Source organism: Chamaea fasciata, unplaced genomic scaffold (assembly GCF_029207755.1).
Source record: "Chamaea fasciata isolate MVZ Bird 193981 ecotype frontalis unplaced genomic scaffold, bChaFas1.0.hap1 SCAF_6, whole genome shotgun sequence".
In the NCBI taxonomy this organism is placed as follows: Eukaryota; Metazoa; Chordata; class Aves; order Passeriformes; family Sylviidae; genus Chamaea; species Chamaea fasciata.
This window is the reverse complement of record NW_027094091.1, coordinates 59,785,850-59,806,091: the sequence shown is the minus strand read 5'-3', so window position 1 is coordinate 59,806,091 and position 20,242 is coordinate 59,785,850. Positions and strand designations below refer to the sequence as shown.

The 20,242-nt window shown below is 37.7% G+C and overlaps 1 protein-coding gene across 1 annotated transcript in view; it reads right to left on the bottom strand.

The window, feature by feature from the left end:
* TTC29 (tetratricopeptide repeat domain 29) overlaps window positions 1-20,242 on the bottom strand; it is a 99,600-nt gene that overhangs the window by 14,514 nt on the left and 64,844 nt on the right. The gene's annotated exons all lie outside the window — the stretch shown is intronic.

Sequence of the window (20,242 nt, the reverse complement as noted above, 5' to 3'; positions counted from 1 at the left end):
AAATAACTAAATTAAGATGTTATAATGAGGAAAAGAAATCAAGATCGCTTTTGTGGGGGTCTCCTGTGGTTATTTTCTTTTGAGGAATACAAGAGATCTGGATGACTATTACCTGGTTGATTAGATTCTCAAAATGCTCCAGATATCTTCCCTGGATTAACAATGAGTTAAAGGTAGAAAATAAAGATAAGACTAAATGGATTGATTTTCATTATGAAGAAACATCAGTAGTGAATTCAACAGGGTTCTAAGGCAGAATTTCTACTGTAAACATTTAAAAAAAACCCAAGAACAACTCAAAGTGTTAGTGAACAGCAAAATGACAGAACCTACTGCTGACAAAAAAATTATACAGGGTGATCAAAATCAAAACTTTAAAGAACTTCAAAAAGAGTTTACGATCGGGCAATAAAGTGTCATAAAATTCAGCGTTGATAAATGCAAATTGATGCATGTATGTAAAATATCTTTTATGCACAGGGAGATTGGAAGCTTCAGCTTGATAGAAAGATGACTGATGGCAGGATATAAAGAGATATATCTATTTTCATAAGTGCCATGAAGAAAAAGAGTGAGAAAAGGTAACTTTCTTACAGAGCTAAAGTCAGAACTAAAGCTACAAAACCATGGGCTGAGGGCAGAGCCAAGAAAGCTGCATTTTAGCTGCCAAATTCAATGGGGTGCCTTGGCTGCCAGTTACGTAACAGAAATGCACTGGAGAAGTTGATGGACAAATTCAGGAAAGCCTCTTAAATATAATGGGATCTAGATTCAACTTCTTCAAGAAGTCTCTGACTTGTTGCTGAAGATATGGAGAGATTATGACACAGAGGGCTTCCTTCCAAATTTCCTGTTTTTATATTTTTCCCTAATCCATTAGCAACTGCTGGACAGACACCAGGCCAATCAGGCCTTTGATCCAGTTACTACAATCTTTTTTCCCTATCTCATATGAGTATTAGAAAAGCACGATCTCTAATCATGGAGATTAGAGAAAGGTTAGCATAAAAAACCTACAGAGAAACTCTTCCAATTGTTCCATGTAGGAAATAAGACTTAAATTACCTCTGCTAAACACTACCACCCTCTCAATTTCGTCTTTTTGGTGACTAAAACTCATTCTATCAAACTTGACATTTTCTGAACATCAACACCTATTTGACTTCCATTCAGAAGCTACTAACAAATGGTTTGTGAGTGCTGATCCCTCCAAGATACCAAGTGACTATTTTTTCTTGCAAGAATAACACCAATTCTGCCTATGGTGCTAACGTGAAGGCATTCAGACTGTTTTTCTATGGTTTTAGCAACAATAGAACATATCAGCATTGCCATGGAAAGACTGGACACTAAACTGTCACCTCCACTCTTTACCCAAAAGCTGGATCCTGTGCTATGTGTGCTGAAATTGGGAGCACATCAGCTGTTAAAAATCCCAAGACTAGCACTGATATTTACAAACAGGAGCACCATTTCCTAGAGTGAGAGGAGTTTGCAGACTGGTCTTCAGCTTGCAGATCATCTGCAGCCGCCCTGTGGGAGGACAGTTTTTATAAATAAAATATTTGGGAACAGCGGTAGTAACAGCATTATTACAAGGTCCAAAAAAAGATATCAAAGGGCAGAGTTGCCTGTGTTGAACAACAAGTCTGCGTTTTTTTTCCCCCCCAAACAGCTGTATACTTCTGTACTGTGAAAAACAGAATTGTTAAGGTTGTATAAAACACAATGCAAGACACGTTTCTTAAAAACTGGTGATATTAATTTTGTGTACACGTGGAATTAATTTTACCTACACAATTAGCTATGGTTGTTACCATTTTCACATACTTTGCTAACATGTCTTGAGGCTTTTTCAAGTGAGTCAGGAACTGCCTCGACTCCCCACTGACGTGGGAATAAGCCCAATTCCTATGCGTTTATTACTGAGGTGGGAAGGACTTAGATAGGTACAGGCTTCATGTTTTCTCTAAGAAACCTAATTTCTAAAGAAATGATAACTTTAGGATTTGGGTTGTAACATGGCAATGAAAAAAGTTCTTCCTCTGCTATTCTTTTTCATATTGAACAGACTCAATTTACGGAAACTTGACTTTGAGTGAAAATGCTAAATAGTTATTGGATAACAGGTTTATATTACGTTTATCATTTACATTGAAAAAAAAGTGGGATAGACCAGAACCCCGCATAAATGTATGAAAAGAAGTTCATCAAAATACATCACCCAGCCTGAAGAAAATGCCAGCAACACAGAGTTTCTGCCAAACACAGAGGCAGGAATACAGTGTGATACGCAATCTCAGTTCTTTGTAAACAGAACATTACACTGAGCTGATTGATGTGAAAGGCACAGGTGATTCCAGAGCATGCTTTGGGATTAAATATTACTACCAGACCTGTAGATCATTCAGTAAAACCTGGCAAGGGTTTTAATCCTTTAAAGTATTGTTACTCCATCACTGTCCAGACTTTCAGCGAGACAAATACAAATATCTGGATTGAGCTTGCTGTTTCTTCCTACACAGTGTCATTTTCTTCAATCAGAGACTCTAAAATACAGCTGAGCCTCGATTTTGTATGACCACTAAGCATAAGCATGGCAGTAAGTTATGACAGAATTTTATGGAATTCCCTGAGATTTTCAGGATAAACAGACCATGTAAGTAGAAGTTATTGAAAGGTAATAATTTTGTAGGCAGGTTTGAGTCAGCTTTCTCAAAGAATCACTGGATTTTATGATGCTATTTGTACCAGTATGTAAAAAAAAATTCTGATTTTCTTCTGACATACTAATGTGAAAGTGTTTGCCTTGGTTCCTAATAGTTATTGTCCACAACTGACCAGAACAGCATTGGTCATAGAAGACATTAATCTTTTAAAATTATGCAATTTTATTTATTCACAGGAAATACCTAAAAAGCTCACAAAATAAAAGTCTCCTGCAGTTTTTGGGATGAATGTGTGTGACAAGGCTATCCCTGTGGTTTCAGTGGTGCATTTCTGTAAAACAGACTCATTCTGTCCTTCTAGTGATCACAAAATCTTCAGAACTAACCTTCCCAAGTAAGCTTCCAGTGCAGATTTGTTTGCTGCATATATTTCAGAGCTGAAATAGGAACCATACAGAACATTCCTCGATGACTCTATCTGAGCTGAGGGTCAGAGACATCTTGTATTGCTTTGGGTAGGGTGTTGGAATTGGAGAAGACCTTTGCTAGGCATCATCCCTAAAGAGTGTTTTTGTTGTTGTTGTTGTTTATTTTTTTATCAGACTTGTGCCTGTTGTTCCCCTTTCACTTATTATATCTTTGGTGTAGTATAGTATACATAATTTAAATAACCAGGGAATCTCTCTGGGCTCAAAACCACCTGCTGGCTTATATTAGCTAATTAATGGTGATTTATCCAAGTTACTAATTTGAGTGGAGCTGATTGCCTTTAGGAATTTTGAGAACGTTGTAAGAATTTTGATTATAATTATGCTTATTTGATGGGCAGTCTACTTAAAATACTTAAAAAAAAATGTGCCTGCCAGCTGATTTTTAACTGTGCCAAACGGATGACTCTGTGCTGTTTTCCTACTTGAGATCATGTATTCAGGTAGTTTGTTTACTCTGATACTCAATTTCATCTTGGTCTGACTCCCTATGATTTTCTCTTTTCTATCAGGGTTTATTTGCCTAGCTTTGAAACAACGACTGCTTGAAAAATAGTCCTGATCTTGAACCTGCGGAGCTTAATCATTTTCACAAAAACTAATATAGCAGATTCATTTTAGCCAAACTTCTCTGTCATGCTGACCTGATTCCCAGGGCCTGAAAGTGTGAATTTAATGGTGGTACAATGTCTGAGGTAAGAATATAATAGAAACCTCTCAGCAGTATATCTATTGGATCAGTGTAATTTCTTTTTTCTCTACTGGTCTCAATGTCTCTTAAGGCAATCTAGTCTGCAGACAGCAAAGGAGACCAGCCTTCTCTTTTATTGTGATCCCAATGCTACTTATACTAAACAAAGAATCAAGTCCCTCGATGAGGTAGGCAGTAGACATAAGCACATAATCCTAGGGGAAAATTTACTCTATTAAAAAAACTTATTCTTCTGCTGTGAATTCAAGAGGATGCTACTTGGAGGTCTATCCTGAAGAACAGAAGACAAAGTTGTTACTGCTTAGCTGTATTACTACTGCTTTTTAACATTAGGGATAAGGATATTTTTGTCTTAATCATTTTCAGATACTAGAAATGAGAATTATACACCATATTCTCCGGTAGTAGCTATGTTGCCTTCCAGTGCACATTTGTCAATGAAAATCTAGCAGAGCCAAAATACTTCCCCAAACTGAAACAACTGTTTCCAATGTAACTCAAGCACGATAAATTCTACTTCTGGTGAATTTACTGTCATAAAAATAATCTTACTGTGCAAATTCCTTCCACAGAAACTTCTATGATAAAGGAAACTTAGGATATGACCCAGCATAACTGTGCTCTCACAGGTTCTTCTTTATACAAAGCTTTCTGTCAAAGTCTTGTCTGCTACTGAGGTGGATGAAATTGTAGAGAAGTTTCCTGAAAGTCTCAATTAATTTTATATGAGAAAGTATATGAAAAGCTATAATTTATGGAAAGCGTCTTTAAAACTAGATTGCTCCATTTAAGCATTTAATTCCACATCTTTGACTGAAATCCAAGAAGTGCAAGATAATAAAGAATGGTCCTGGAATAATACTGCTGTTAAGAATCAAAATCAACTGTACCTGGATCGTTTTGGTCAGACAATTTTTTAACATACACTTTCAAAACTTCCAAAATCACACACATTTTCTTCTCTCCCTAGGCTTCTTATAAATAAAGAGTATATTTCTATTGGGAGTTCTGGGTAATCAACATTTCAAACTGCTTTAAATATTTAGGTATGGTTTTCACTGCCTAATTATAAATAGCCAGTATTAAAGAGATATGACCTTAGGTTTCAGTGAGCTTTTTCCTTGAATAATGAAAGATTAAGAGAAGAATTAATGAATAGCTGTGCTTTTCTGTGATTATTTGAGAAACAAGAGAAAAAGATGCATCAGAGAGAAAAGGTGAATCAATATTTGCAAAGCAAATCAGTGGCGTGGAGCAAAATTAATTCCGAAATCATAGAGCACACCCTCAGTGCCTTATCCTCCCCAGATATCAGTCTACATGTGCTTTTCTGGTAGTCTGAGTCCTTCTTGTGGTGATAAATGTTGCTTACTATGAAAATCAGACTTTTGTCCAATTTAGGCAGCTCTTTATTATCATGCTTTTGCTCTCTGAATAGTGTTCAATGAAATAGAGCAAAGACAGAGCAATTTTTACTCTGTTCATTCATTCAAAATTACCTTACCGTTAAGTAAAATGGAGACAAAAGACAGGTGTTACGGTTCATTTCTGCAGTTGAACTTGTTCAGCCAGATCACGGTAAAAGCTACAAGGCTTTTGTTGTCTTCCACAGCAAAGGAACTACAGCTACTGTTAGTTTTTTCACACAAAAAACACACCTTTTTTGGCAGTGAAGACAAAGCCAACTCTCCCTCCAGTTCCTCTACAGTCTTTGATCTCTTAATTCCCATTTCTCCTTCCCCTTGATGTTCCGGTCTCTCTGATCTCTGTTCATCACTACCATATATGTCCGTATAATCTCCCACTCGTAATAACTTGAGGACAACCAGAACCTCATCTTTCATTTCTGGCAGACATGCATTTCTTTGGAAATAAAAATCTAGGCAATCTTGCAGTTTCATTTTAGACCAGTTCATCAGTGATGTTTTGATTATGACTGCTCAAATTCAGTGAGCAAGTCAGTGAATCATGTCTATGAACATCAGACATCAAGATTTTATATTAATGAAAAATATGTAAAAGAAAATCCAAGAGACTCTTTGTCACATCATTTCATATTAAAAGTATTGTCTGACTTAGCTCACTCAATTTCTGGCCGTGAATATGTGAGTTTTGCTCAATGTATTGACAACATAATGCTCCATTTAAATTTTTGAGCAACTTTTTGATGTGTTTACCTAATATGTGTCCAAGAAAAAAGACTAGCCTTTCATTAAATGAAGCTAACTAAACTTGAAAAAACCATGATACATAGGAAGTGTTCGCCATAACCACGTATTAAAAAAACAAATGGAAGTATAACTGACATACAATACCCTCAAAATCTGCTGCATCCCACATTCTGAAAAGCAATTGATTGGAAGATACATGGCACTGTGATATCTAGAAATGCATACCTATTAGCATTCCCTATTTTTAAACAAGGAGTTCTGCCAACTCCTCCACCCCCAAAATTAATATTCGGACTATTATTAAATATTGTTTACCTGAAGAGACACTATAGCATTAAATGATATTCATATTATTAACCCCATTCTTCACAACTGGTGAAAACAAATAAAGCTTAAATTCAAACCTCTGAGCGAGGGATGAACCAAACTTCCCCTCTGTAGAATGTACTTTGTTTAGGCTATATTCACATGGAAAACATCTAGGACTGCTTGGTATTTTGAACACACTGTATTTTTCACAAATTAACTGTGCAGCTTTGGACTTACTAATCATTATTTTAAGGAAGACTTTCTTGTGAAAAAATGCCCTTTAATGCCCTTTACCTCATAGGTACTGTCTTGTGCAATGTACTTATTAAAAAGAGCACATCCCTGTAGCCCAGAGGGCTGACAGCTCCCTCCAAAGCTGTACTGCTGCTCTGAGCTAACCTCCAGGGGCTACTCGAGAGTGATGCAGCCTTCATCCCCCCCTACAGAGTCTGAACAGATCATGCCTACAACAGTCTGAACCTCAGGTATCCTGAGAAATGCTTTACCTAAGGTGGTTACTGAACTCCCCTTCTGGTAGAGAGGCAGTTTGGCTGAGCAGAGAAGGAAAAAAAAAAAAATCACCTATCATTTTCAAAAAATTTCAAACAATTTCATGAAAGAATAAGAGCACGGATTCAGTGCAACTGAAGGCTTTTTTCTCTCACTCAGACACAGGTAACATTTGTTTCCATTATATCACTCATCCCTGACTTTTTATCTCACATGATGAAAATATAACAAAGAAATAAAACTGCCAAACTCTGAGCCTTATGACTGAGACAGGGAATGCTTGCAGACAGCACTGAAGAACAAAAAAGCACTGAACAAATGCAGTTCAAAAAGACTGATCATATCCTGAGGTACAGCTAGGGCTTTTTTGTTATTGCCTGTTAAAAGTGGCATAAAATCTTTAGAGATTCTTTTTCCTCCAAAGATGATATTTCTCTGGTTTACTAGATACACTGTTTTGCTTTGCATGAACACCCTCTTTGACATTAAGTTCAGCCTCCAGGCTAGCGTCGCTTATCTCTGCTTCCAAAAATCCTCATATTTGATTGTCACATTTATTAAGTCAGACTCTGAAAAAACTTCCGTCATTCTGTAGCCCATTTTCTCTTCTTCCTCCAAAACGTAAGCAAATAATTTAAAGGCTTGTAGGAAACTGCTGAAATTATAGATACAGTTTAACCATAAGGCATTGCACGCAATTCATTTTTCAAACAGTTGTCTGAATTTCAAATCTATAAATATTTGTACTTTCTAGAGGCCAAAAGACATGGAAAAATACTCAAATATTTAATATCTTACAATATACACCCCATGCCCCAATTTTCTATTTGCTTAGGTTCCCTTGAAAAGCCTTTTCTTGGGTTATAGATTCCTTAATATTGAGTAGAGGAAGAAAACACTACAGACCCAATAGAATTTCTGTCAAATTCATCTTACTTGTTAGCTACCAATGGCTAACTTTGAGTTTACATGGAAACATTTTTAAATTGAAAAAATAAAATTTAATGAACACCATACTGTATTGGAAGACTTGGCAGCAAGAGAAACAATCTTGTGAGTGTACACAAAATATTGAATGAGAAAATGGATCTCTTGGCTGACCCCAGCAAGTGGGGAAACAGGCATTTCACTTGCAGCATGTGGTCACCTTTGGATGCTAATTACCAGAGGTTCTAAGACTCCATCGTGGGAAGAGGTGAAATGATCCTGGACTGGAAAGTGGAGATGAAAAAGGCTGGTTTGTTATTTTAGCCAGAGAGAGAAGAAACAGGCAACGGAAGGAGGGAAGAGTCCAGACTGCAGCTGTGAGCTTTGCTCCAATAAGTGGATTTCACTCTGTCTTCATAGCCTTCCCTCACATTAAACCTGAATAGGAAGCTGATTCCAGGCTTTCTAAAAACCAGCAAAAATGAATATTGTTGCCATCAGAATCAACGGGATAGAAAAATCTGATACATCGATAGCTTTGGAATGGTTTCTGCAGAGGAGGAGCACAGATAAGAAGCGAAGAAAGAGCTAGAGAACTTCCAGAAAGGAGAGGATGAGGGGATGAAGGAGATGTATACATGAAGGATGTAGGAGAGGAATATATTTCAATATCATTAAGCCAAGAAGTATTTTGGAAAGCTGTTTTACAAAAAATACCAAGACCTTAGAGCTGACTTCGCAGATGGGCATACTGAGATGCACAGAAATGAAATTTATTACCCACCTTATTTTTTAGCAAATGAGTCTTTATTGCCAAATAAAATGCAGTTTTTGTTCACAGAAAATCATTCTCTTTCCTTTTTTCTAGGCTATGACATCCTGTCACGGGCATCTCACAGGCTTATCTCCAGAATTACAGCATGTTGGGAATGCTGCTGCCTGTATTCTGATATGAATGTCAAATACATATATAAATCACCCTCATCATAATGACAACTCATAAACCACTGAAAAAAAGTTCCTATAATTTTGTAAAGTTTTTCCCAGTGGCTAATCAGAAGCATCCTTCCATTAACTGCAATTTTTCAGTCCACTACTTTTAGTTCCACCTATCATGGACAAAGAGAAAAGATCACTATTTATTTTATGCCCCTCTTCAAATTCTGCAAAGCTCAGACCTGTGATTTTGTTCTTCTCTGAGTCTCTTCTAGAGACACAGAAGCTCAAATCTACCATTAAATCAATATTTTCTTTTGGTCATGATTTTTAGCTCCTTTTCATCCTTCCTGCACCTTCTCCAGCTGTTCTGCGTACTCCATGAAGCAGGAAACCCAGCACTGCTATGATACTAAGCTGAGAGCTTACTGGTGTTGAGTAGAGCAGAAGGATTACTTGAGGAGTCATCATTTTTTAATACCCCAGGAAGATGTCTGCAGATTTCACAACAGCTGAACACTGTTCACTCAGGTTCAGCTTGTGATTTACTGCTAGTCCTGATTTTTTCCCACCCTCTACACAACTGGAACTTGCCCCCTTTTTGTAATTCTGCCTTTGATTACTCCTGATTATGTATATTCACACAAACACACACATAAGGTTGAAAACATTACTTGTGTTTCTCAGTTTGCCAAGATCCTTTCAAATTGCACCACCATGAACAGAATGCTTATGTTCCTTCCCTAGTTTGTGTTCTCTTCCAAGGTAAAGCAGACTTACTATTCCAGTCTCCAGAGAAGGAATGGAAATACAACCCACTACAGACTCAGATCCTTGTAGAATAGCAAGCTAAACAGCTTTCCATCCCTAACAACAGCCACAGATAGCTTTTATTTGTCAGAGGTTTTTTAAATAATCATTATTCACCCAGTTGATACTAGATTCATGCAGTTCAGGCTTCCTTTCTTGCTTATAAATGTTGCATGTAACACTATATCAAAAGCCCCAGACAGATTATATCAGATATATTCTCCTTATTTTAACTTCTTGATCTGGAAGTCCTGTTGCTTGATAATTATTTTGGCGTGACACAATTAGCATTAGCGAACCCATTTTGGCTGTTGCAGATTTCCTTTTTTTCTTCTAGATATCTATTAAACATCTGGTTGTAGATGCTGGTATTTTTCCAAGACTGGATCTGAAGTGACCTATCTGAAATTCCATGCTGGCTCCTCCTTTTTCCTTTCTATAAACAGGCATAAGGTTTGACTCTTTCCACTACTCTGGAACCTGACTTGAACTCCATCATTTTTCACAAATGGCTAATGACCTCGAGATTGTTCCAGCCACTTTTTTAAGGCTTGTAGGATCAAGTTTCTGCTGCTCATCTGATTTGTACTCTCCTCTAAGTACTCTCTAGCCTACTTTCTCCTGTTCCAGCCTAGGACCTTGCTGATTTTTTTTTTCTTTCTGTGGCACACATAAACTCTGTTTGCCACATGATCCCAGCTGACCTTTTCAGTGAAGACAAAAGCCAAAAAAGCATTAAAGCACACTAGCCTCCCCTAGGTCATCTATTAAGAGTTTCTCCCCTCTGACATAGAGCAGACTAATGCTGTCCTTGATCTTCCACTGGCTAATGACGTGCTAATAGTTTGTTATCATAGATGGCCCTGGTTAACTGTATCTCTACCACAACTACTCCTATTTTATGTTTTATCAGAACACGAATCTTTGCTCCTCTGCCACATAGTCTACTTTCTCCATCCGTTTCTTCATTTTGTGTAATTAAAAAACCCCAAACACTGTTATGTTGATATGTAAAAGGAGATGTACTTCTTGAATGCACCAGAACATACACGTCTGAAAAATGTCCTGATGTTATGAATTTTTCAGTATTAGCAGGAATAGAGGTGCTATATAAACAGTGCTTTAACCATTTATTGATTGGTGCTTTAACAACATCTGACTGCTAAAATCACAACCAGATGTCTAGAAACTCATTGCTTTATTTAAACTCAATGTTGCACCACTGCCAAGATCAGAGACTTGAGTTTAGGGATAAAAATTGGTGCTGACAAACAGATTCACTGGAAAGGAAATAATATCAAAATTAAACATATCTCAGCACTGGACTTTTGGCATGCTTCTTAGTACGGCTACTGAGAGGTGGGTATAACAGAAGCAGTTCCCCCAGGGTCTGGCAGCAGTGAGGGCACCATCTGGGTTCTGTGGTCTCAGAAAGTGCAAGGGGAAGGGGAGGGAAAACTCAGGAAGGGGGATGAGAGGGAAATATTACGAAGGGAGATGACTGCCATGGCTAGTGAGAATAAGAGAGAGGGGGAGAACAAATGTTTTGCTTCCTTTGGGGGCCTAAGAACTCCTGATATCTCTGTCCTTTAAATGTGAAATTCATTACTTAAATCCCGTATTTTTTTTTCCTTCTCCAACTTGCATCTGAAAGTAAACAACACACAAATGAGCACTAATTAAAGGTTAGCCTTTTCAACCTTATTTAAATCTTTTGACGGAGCTATTTCTAAAGAAAGGTGCACACCCGACCGTCACTGCAGTGAAACTATATGGGCAGGGATTACTCACATGAATAAGAATCACAAATGTATTTCCTAATACACTTTCAAAAAAGAAAAAAAAAATCGGGTCCATTTTTCTGCGTGTTTCATGGATGCAATTTGAAACAATGAAGAAAAGGCTTCAAAAATGATCTTATTTCTGTTTATCTCAAGTTGGAAAGAAAACAAATTAATAATTTGCAAAGCAACAAGAATTCAACCTTGAAATGCCTCTGGTCATCAATTGTTGCAAGAAAGGAAAAACAAAATGCAAAAGGAACATGGGGATTACATTTAAAAATCAAGAAAAGACCAGCTTCTATACAGAAGAAATGTTTGCTTTATACTCTGCACAGATGCTGTACAAGCAAAATTCTCAGTATATTAATATAAACTGTCTGAAAAAATTCGACCCGATTCCATAAGACCAGCAAAAACAAAACAAAGGGAAGCATGACGTTTATGTTGGTTTGGTTTTTTTTTTTTTTTTTCTCTAGCACAACCACGCAAGCTGAGCTGTGAAACTGTGATGGAAATATTAGAGCTGTTGTGCCTGAAAAAACGCAGTGATCATTTCATTCTTCCTGTCTTTTAATGCTCCAGGGTTTTGGAGACGAATAGGAGCAATAAGTTCACTTTGCAGAATTAATGCTGTAATTCTTTATCATAAGAGCAGAGCATTACCTCAATCTGATTTTTCTACAAAATGGTTCAAAGTCTATTTTTAATGATGGCCCTAATTTGTTAACACCTTTTAAATTATTAATCCCCTTTATATTCAAGTAGTTATTGCATGTCATAACAATGTATCTATGCAGGGAAATTTAATAGTATTTTCTGCATGTCAAGAAAAGCCTTGTTCTGCAAAATGCTATTAAAACTGATAATGAGCTAAATATTTGCCATAGCAAACACTGAAATTACTATATCAATCAACTTTGGGTTCTCTTATTCAATAAACAAAATTTAACCTATTAACTTTGCCTAATTTTAGGCAGGAAAAAGCTTGTTTTCAGGCATATCTTGCCCTTGACTTCATATCTTTATCATCTGATAACTACATTTTCCTGGGCAATTAAGCCATTGTTTTGAATCAAATGTAGCAATATAAGCCTTTTATTCTGTCTTGAATGTGACTGTGTTACTGGATCCTGAATACGATTTTCTCCCAGCAAATTTAGACTATATCTTAAAGCTCACATATATCACAGGAAGATGATAAGCTATGTTCCTGAAGACACCTTTCACATTAAAGAAAAAAAAAAAAAAGGATTTATGAGGAAGTCAAAGGGTAAAATAAAACCTTATACTGCAAATCTCTTAACTCTTCAGATCTCCCCAGACCTGTTTACGTGGCAGGACGCTTGTGTTAATATTTTCAGGAAAAACCTCCAAAAATACAAAAACTCGCACGCACGCATCACCGTTGACAGGCACGCCAAGGAGAGCATCCTCTTTCATGAGCATCTGAAGCATAAATCTGAATGCTGATTGAATATCTAACACCCCATTCAGCGACAAAAAAAAAAAAAAAAAAAAAAAAAAAAAAAAAAAAAAAAAAAAAAAAAAAAGAGGCAGGCTCCATCTCCCGCGCCGGGTACACAGGACCTGGAATGGTTTATTACATAAGCTGGGAGCCTCGCCTCGGCAGTGTGTGCTGCTGGGCGATGCTGCTGCTCATGCATAAGTGGCTGCGCTCGCCCGCTCGTCGCCTCTGTCACGGCAAATTGTCGTGTGATCAAGAGGGATCAAAGCGCACCCTCTAGAGGCTGAACACAACCCCCGGCCCCGCACGGCACCCACGCTCCACTGCCCGCACCCGGGGGCTCTCTCTGCCCCCACGTCACCTCTTGCAAACAAAATGACCGCAGTCAGTCATGGGAGGGCATTAAAAATATCAGCTTTGCGTTGGTGTCTCGGTGTAAAATGCTAGAAGGGAAGGAGTGCTCTTTTTGCGAGTGCACCCTGCATAGCACTGCTGTCCAGGACCGTAGGGGGGTGGAAATTAATTGAATAATGAGGGTGGGGGTTTTTTAAAATTTTTTTTAATTTTTTTTTTTTTTTTACTCCTGCCTACAGTAAGGGTCATGCCTTGCTCAGGTTGGACTCCATCATGAAGCTCATCACAATTTCAAGGAAACGTAGAGGAAGCAAAGTGGAATCAAAAGACACGGTCCCCCAGTTTCATGGAAAAGTTTTTCATGAGAAAACCTAAATTCAATAATCAGAGAGTCACACAATGGTTTGGGTTGGAAAGGACCTTTAAAGGTCATGCAGTCCAGTGAGCACGGACTTCTTCAACCAGATCAAGTTACTCAAAGGCCCATCCAACCTGACCTTGGATGTCTCCAGGGATGGGGCAACCACCACCTCTCTGGGCAACCTGTCCCAGACTTTCACCACTTCTTATTTATAGCCAGTCTAAATCCATGCTATTTCCATTAAAAACTATTGCCACTCATCACAGCAGGTCCTGCTCAACAGTCTGTCCTCCCCTTTCTCAGAGGTTCCCTTCAAGTGCTGAAAGACTGCAACGAGGTCTCCCAGGAACCTTCTCCTTTCCCAGGCTGAACAAACCCAGTTCTCTGGTCATGTTTGTGACTCTCCTCTGGACTCCCTCCAATAGGTCCATACCTTCCCTGTGCTGATGACCCCAGAGATGAAAGGAATAACCTGTTCTTGCTTAACTGTAACTGTTCTTACAGAAAGACAATTTCTTAGTATAGAATATTTCCAATTAAATGATGGAGACCCGCTGCTGAATGGAAATTAACTATTCTGTAAATGTCATTTAAGTAAGACAAAGCTACTTGTAAAGGCTCATGCTCCTGGACCTTTTTCTTCAGCTTACAATGAAATTATTGTGTCTTTTCTCATATTTTACATCCTGCTAAATAAAGCACCTGTGTGAAAGAATACCAATTTCATTTAATTAATGGCAAGAACAGTATTAAGCTATTTTTTCTATATAAATTACTCCAAGAGTTGACCTCAAAGTACAAAAATTCCCCTCAGAACAATACTATCATGTTAAATCTCTTACACTTTGCTCTCCAACACAGAACTCTGTTCATTAAGACACAATTTTCTATTAAAGATCTTACTTTTCATAGTGATTAATAAAAATTGTAAATTTTTCAAAAAGGCACCATGAATTGGTTGCAAGTACATGTTAAATTGCTTCGTGGTTTTCTCTGGTCATCAAGATAGACCAAGTTTTTAGGTAAAAGTTTGCAGTTCCTCATGTATATAACTCCATTGATGTAAACAAGACTGAGCTTGTGTCAGGAATTTGTGTGTAAATGCAGTTAAACCATAGCAGCAATTATCCCCCTAGTGAGCATAATAAAGCCATGAAATTCTGAATTACCTTTAGGTTAAATTGAAAAGAATCTCCCATTTACAGAGAGACTGCTGTTGAAGGTTCAGAAACATTCTCAGTTTCCTTGTAGTGACATGCAAAACATAAAAAATTACCATTAGTGGCTACAGTTTCAGTTAAAACTGATTTAAGGAACACGCTTTGTAGTATCAAGTATTTCTGCTTACAGTGCTGCTCATATGACAGGAAAACGAGGATAAAGAGTGACTTTGCAACAGGGGACTGTTGCTCCCTTCTGTCTCACACTGTGCCAATACAGAGAAGCACGTACTGGAGTTATACCATGCAGAGATGTGGTGTGTTATATGTATTTCATGCAGTCAGGAGGTACAGGGTAGAGCACTCCACCAAAATCAGCCAGTGGGGACAACTTTGGAATAAGGAAAGATCTATGAAGAGCTAGGATTAATAAAATTTTTAAAAAATTGAATTTGCTGGGAAGTGTGTCCATGAATAATCCCTTTTAAAATGAAAACTATTATTTAAAATATTAAATAAAATATAAAGTTTTAGCTAACTCCTGCAGTAAGCAAACTTATCAGCTGCAGACACGTCAGAATCACAATTAAAACATCACTGATGGAGGAAAACTTTTTTCATGTTTCCAGGAAAACAAGGTAAGAGTTGCTGTAAGAGCACAATCCTTCAGTCTTCTAAGTAATGATTACTTCAAAAGCTCTTAAGCCCTTGCTTTATCCATTGAAACTGAGATTCTCAGGCACATAGGAAACCTCAGTCTAGTTAAAAGAAATGCAACAGCCTCCTTAATATCTAGACCACAAAGTTCTGTGTACACAGTATTCACAAGGTCAGGGGAAAAAATGTTTTCCCCTTAACTGAAACTGTTTATGTCAGACATAAGCAGGTCCCACACATGCATCCTCAGAGACAAATACTTGAAACTGTTTACAGATAGAGAGGCACTGGAGACTCAATGGTTATGAAAACTTGAACAAGAATCTCAAGTTTATGGAAATCAATAATGGAGAACATATTTAAGTCTGACAATTTTCTTCTTTTTTTCCATTAAGAACACACGTCCCCAAACATAATGTAACAACCAAACCAAGGTGAGCCTCTGCAGTGCACAACGTACATGTAAGTAGGGGAGAGAAACATCCTTTTTCTCCAGAGAAGCTCCATTAATCAATCTGGAGATTTCAGAGCACAGTGAGACAACTGAAATTGGCAGAAGAAAATCAAACACACCTCTATTTCATGGGGAGTGAAAGAATGAGTGGAAGATCAGCTCACTGCCTGGCCATAACTATTTCCACAGGATACACTTTCTGCTCAGCTATGATGAAGTCATTTTTCTGAAGCAGTGTCTCCTTGAGCAGAATGTTTGCTGGATGCAATTTGAGTGGGTTTTATTGATCATTTGATCTAGTTGAAGATTGATGCTTTTTGTACTCTCTTCCCTTAGTTATAACTTCTGCAAAAGACAAACACAGACTCAGATTTTCTTTTCCATGAATGAGTCCTAAGCAAACAAGAGCCTTGCCAGCTTCTAACTTAGGTTGAAGCGTCTCTGTAGGAAACTTCCATTAATGAAGGGAGCTATTGTTACATCTTAGTTAGGATAGAAAAAGGAGCAACATTTAAAAATGAATTTGAGTTGAGAAACTGGAGCAAGGGAAGTATGGCAGATAGTTTTAAAATAGATTCCAGGATGAGAAAAAACCCCAAATCCTTAATTAAGTTGCTATGAAATGGGAAAAAAAAATTAATGAAAAGGGAATAAAAGCATTTGACAAGGGCTCAAAAGGTGAGCTATCTGGCTTGTAGATATTTTGATTTTTCATCGCAGAAGACTGGTAAACAGGACTTGGTATAGCTTTATGAGAATCCAAAGTTGTGAAGGCACACAGTAGTACTGTATTTTATTTTTTGATGATAGGGATTGAAATAATGAACTCTGAAACAAGAGAAAAATCAGTCTGTGTTTTCGAAGCATCAAAACATCTCATCTAGAATGGATAAAGGGTCTGTTCGGTTCTTCTATTTGTGTTTATAGGAAAAGAATCCTCAATCATAAATAAGGATCTAAAGTATTTTATCTAAGATCAGTTGCATCTCTAGGAAGAGTTGAAGTATGAGTGGATTATCTCGGTAAAATGAATGGAGAAATCTAGCTGCTTCCCTGCTTCAGAAACTTATGTAAGGAGTCCTGAATTATGCACGAGACTTTGAATAACAAAGCTCCACAGCACTTAGGGAGACCATTTAAGAATATGTAGCATCCCTTCCCCCTGCACTGGTTTATTTCTTGGGAGTGAAACCCTGGGTCTTCCTGCCCTTTTCGAGTGGATACCAAGCTATTGTGCTCAGCTGAGTGATATGGACTAGTCCTACCAGGCACTGTTACTGGAAAATAAACAAAAAGGGAAACAAGATCCTGGCATCCACTCTCTACCTCCTTCCATCAGTCTCATACCTCCTTCCATGCTCATAACGAGGAATTACATTCCATCATATATAATTTATACTTGGACTAAATAATCCTTCTAACCATCCTCTTCAGAAATCACTAGAAAATTTTCTTCTAAACACTAGTAAGCACCAGATAATTCCTGTCTCTGAGTTTACTGCAAACATGGAAGGGATGAATTTTAAGAATAGACAGAGAATTTCAACTACAGACAACTTTAAACAAATGAAGATCTTCCTGCTTCATTCCTTTTTTCTGCATAATTTTATCCTTTAGAACAGACTGCCTGTGGATGCTGTGGAAAATCAATTGCCAAATTTTTCTAAGAACAGACAAGACAAACTTCTCTTGGAAATTACAAAAACACTTTGTATTGTTGCTCCTGTATAGGAGCTGGAGAAGATAATTTCCTGAAGTCCTTTCCACTACCATTTTCCTATGATCCTATGCTTACTGTCCTGGCTCATTAAATTCCACAATTCTGGATAAGACTGGAGATGATTCTGCCAAGGTGATTTGGGCATCTTCAAATTAACCCCACAGGCTTTGGCACTGAGAAACACAAAGACTGCCAACTGCTCTCCACTTTTTCCCTAGCCTGCCTCTGATCATTCTAACTGGCATCTAGTCAAAGTAAGACTGAACTTGTACACTTCTGTGTTGAAAAAATCGAAGTCCCAGAGTTCATAGAGACAAACAAATGTTAGAACCAGATTATTTTAAATAGCAGATTATACCTAAACTAAATGCAGGTTTGATTGTCCTATCCAAGTATCTATAAAAAAACAAAACCTCTGTCTCCCTGTCTTACCATATTCAACTCCTAAGTCTGAGGCACTTGCACCATCACAAGTGGTGAAGATCTCAAACCTGTCCATCAGAAGACAATTATTTCCCCCTTAAAGATCTTACTGAGGATAAATCTCTTTCTAACAGTGCCATTAAACATGTATCAAAAGAAGCCCAGGGAGTATACCCAAAGAAGGTGACTGAGAGGTGCTTTACAATACAGGGAAGCAAATTAGATGAGTTAACATTGATGATAATATAAAAAATAAGCTTAAAATATTAAAATACAACTGGAAAGAAGCAACAAAGTAGCAATTTGTTGTTATTTGGCTCACAATTTCAAAAGATGCAAAACATTTGTTGTTGTGTCAGCCTTACTGACTCCACTCAGCTTTCACTGTTCTTACTCGGATATAGACAGGCTGTTAAATGGTGAGAGCCACAAGCAGTAGGTTAAGTTATCGCACATACATAAAGTCTGACTCGAGGGTTCAAGGCTCAGCCTGGCAAGATAACAGCACGTTCTACAATTATGCAGATAAGAAGCACTTGAGCAAACAGCATCTGAAGAAATGCCATGCTGAAAATGCCACAGTATCACTACGACAATGAATAGCATCAAGAGTGATGGCTGCCCCTTTCTGCAAATATCAGATGTCAGAGCATGCAATTTATCTACATCCAAAAAATGTTTTCAAACTTGCACGGCAAGGAATCTTAGTTCCTGAATTGATACTCAATTCTCTCTGAAATTGAAAAAGGGATGGAGAGATGTCATTTCTTGCGTTGGAACCTCCTTCCAGTACTTCCAAAAGACTGACAATGATGTCTTCAGTCCAACCAAGGAAGAGCATAACAGCGTCCTGCTGTTTTGATTCTGTGGTAACAAAACTGATGTGAAGAAAGAATTTTACTGCAGTTTGCACAGTATTACTTGATTGTAGATTGTGCATGGTATTATCAATTCCAGATGACTCAGGGAACAAGGGATTTAATTTGAAAGAGAAATGTTGCAAGAATCTAAACACAGAACTTAAATATAATGTTCCAGTGATTGAAACTTAAGGCCTAGATCTACTGCACAAGGTATTATTGTGGACCAAATAGCAAACTCTAAGGTGGTGCTTAAAAATCACAGGAAGACCTAAATGAAATTAGAAATAGCCTGAGTAAATGTAGCCTACAAAACTAAAAATAAATAATAATCAAGCAGCTGTAAATATGAGATGTACTGTTGTATGCACACAAGGATGTGCGTATTTATATATTTTGTAGGTATAACTGAAGAACAGAATTCAAAATGCCCTTATAAATCTATACACCTGGGTGCAAACCCTCTAGATCACTTATTCAAATGAGGAAAAAAAAAAACCCCATTCTGAAAATAAACTCTTATTGTCACTTCAATACAAGGTTAAAATAGATCCACTGCTGACTTCATCCATTTGCCAATTTTTGACAGCTGTCAATACAGGGATTTGATTTCTTTATCCAAGCAACAAACATTACATTTGTATCTTCAGAGAAAGATCTTCACTGTGAGCTGCAGTTTCACTGCCCCAACTCAATTACTGCATTCTTGAACTGCAATGTATTCATTTGTGGGCAGTGGGGCAGCCAGTGGGAGGGAATTGATTGGAGTATAATGTCATGTGTAGCAGCGAGAGTAAGATGAAAAGTGTTTTCTGCTTAATGGGTTGGTATTAAGTAGGTGGGAATGGCTTCTAATTAGCCAACAATTGCTGTGTTTCTCAGTTTCCCTCCCTTCCCTCCTCCTGTCGGTCACCAGCTGCCAATCTCTCTCTCCTTTTCCTTTTTTGTGTGGAGTTCATTGCTCACTGCAGTGAAAGCCTTTGTTTAAAAAAGAGGGCTCCCAGGGTCTCATCTGCCAGGGTACAGCTTGCTGCCTGCGATGAGTAGCAACTGTCAGTTTATTTTATCTCAACCTTTTCATCATTCTGCTGAAACTGGTCGAGGGAAACCACCTGAGAGACCTGAGGATTCAGTACCTACAAGTCATTAGCCAGGACTGCTCAGTCTCTCCCCACACAGCAAGTCAACTGAACACTGCTCAAAATATAGTCCACTTTAACCCCATATTTTCCTACGATGTATTAGGACTCCTCCTGCATCTTCCCCATTTTAGTTGCATGATCATTCCTTAAATATACTACAACTATGATTAGAGAGTAACATATTTTTCAGCCTTCCCCAGCAAAAATATTCTTTAGAAATACAAAATGTAATGTACTAAAATCCAGCTATTAGAATAGCCTGTCAGAACCTCCTTCTTATTTAGGTTATGCTCTCCAGCACGAATATCATACCTAGCAACTCCCCCAATT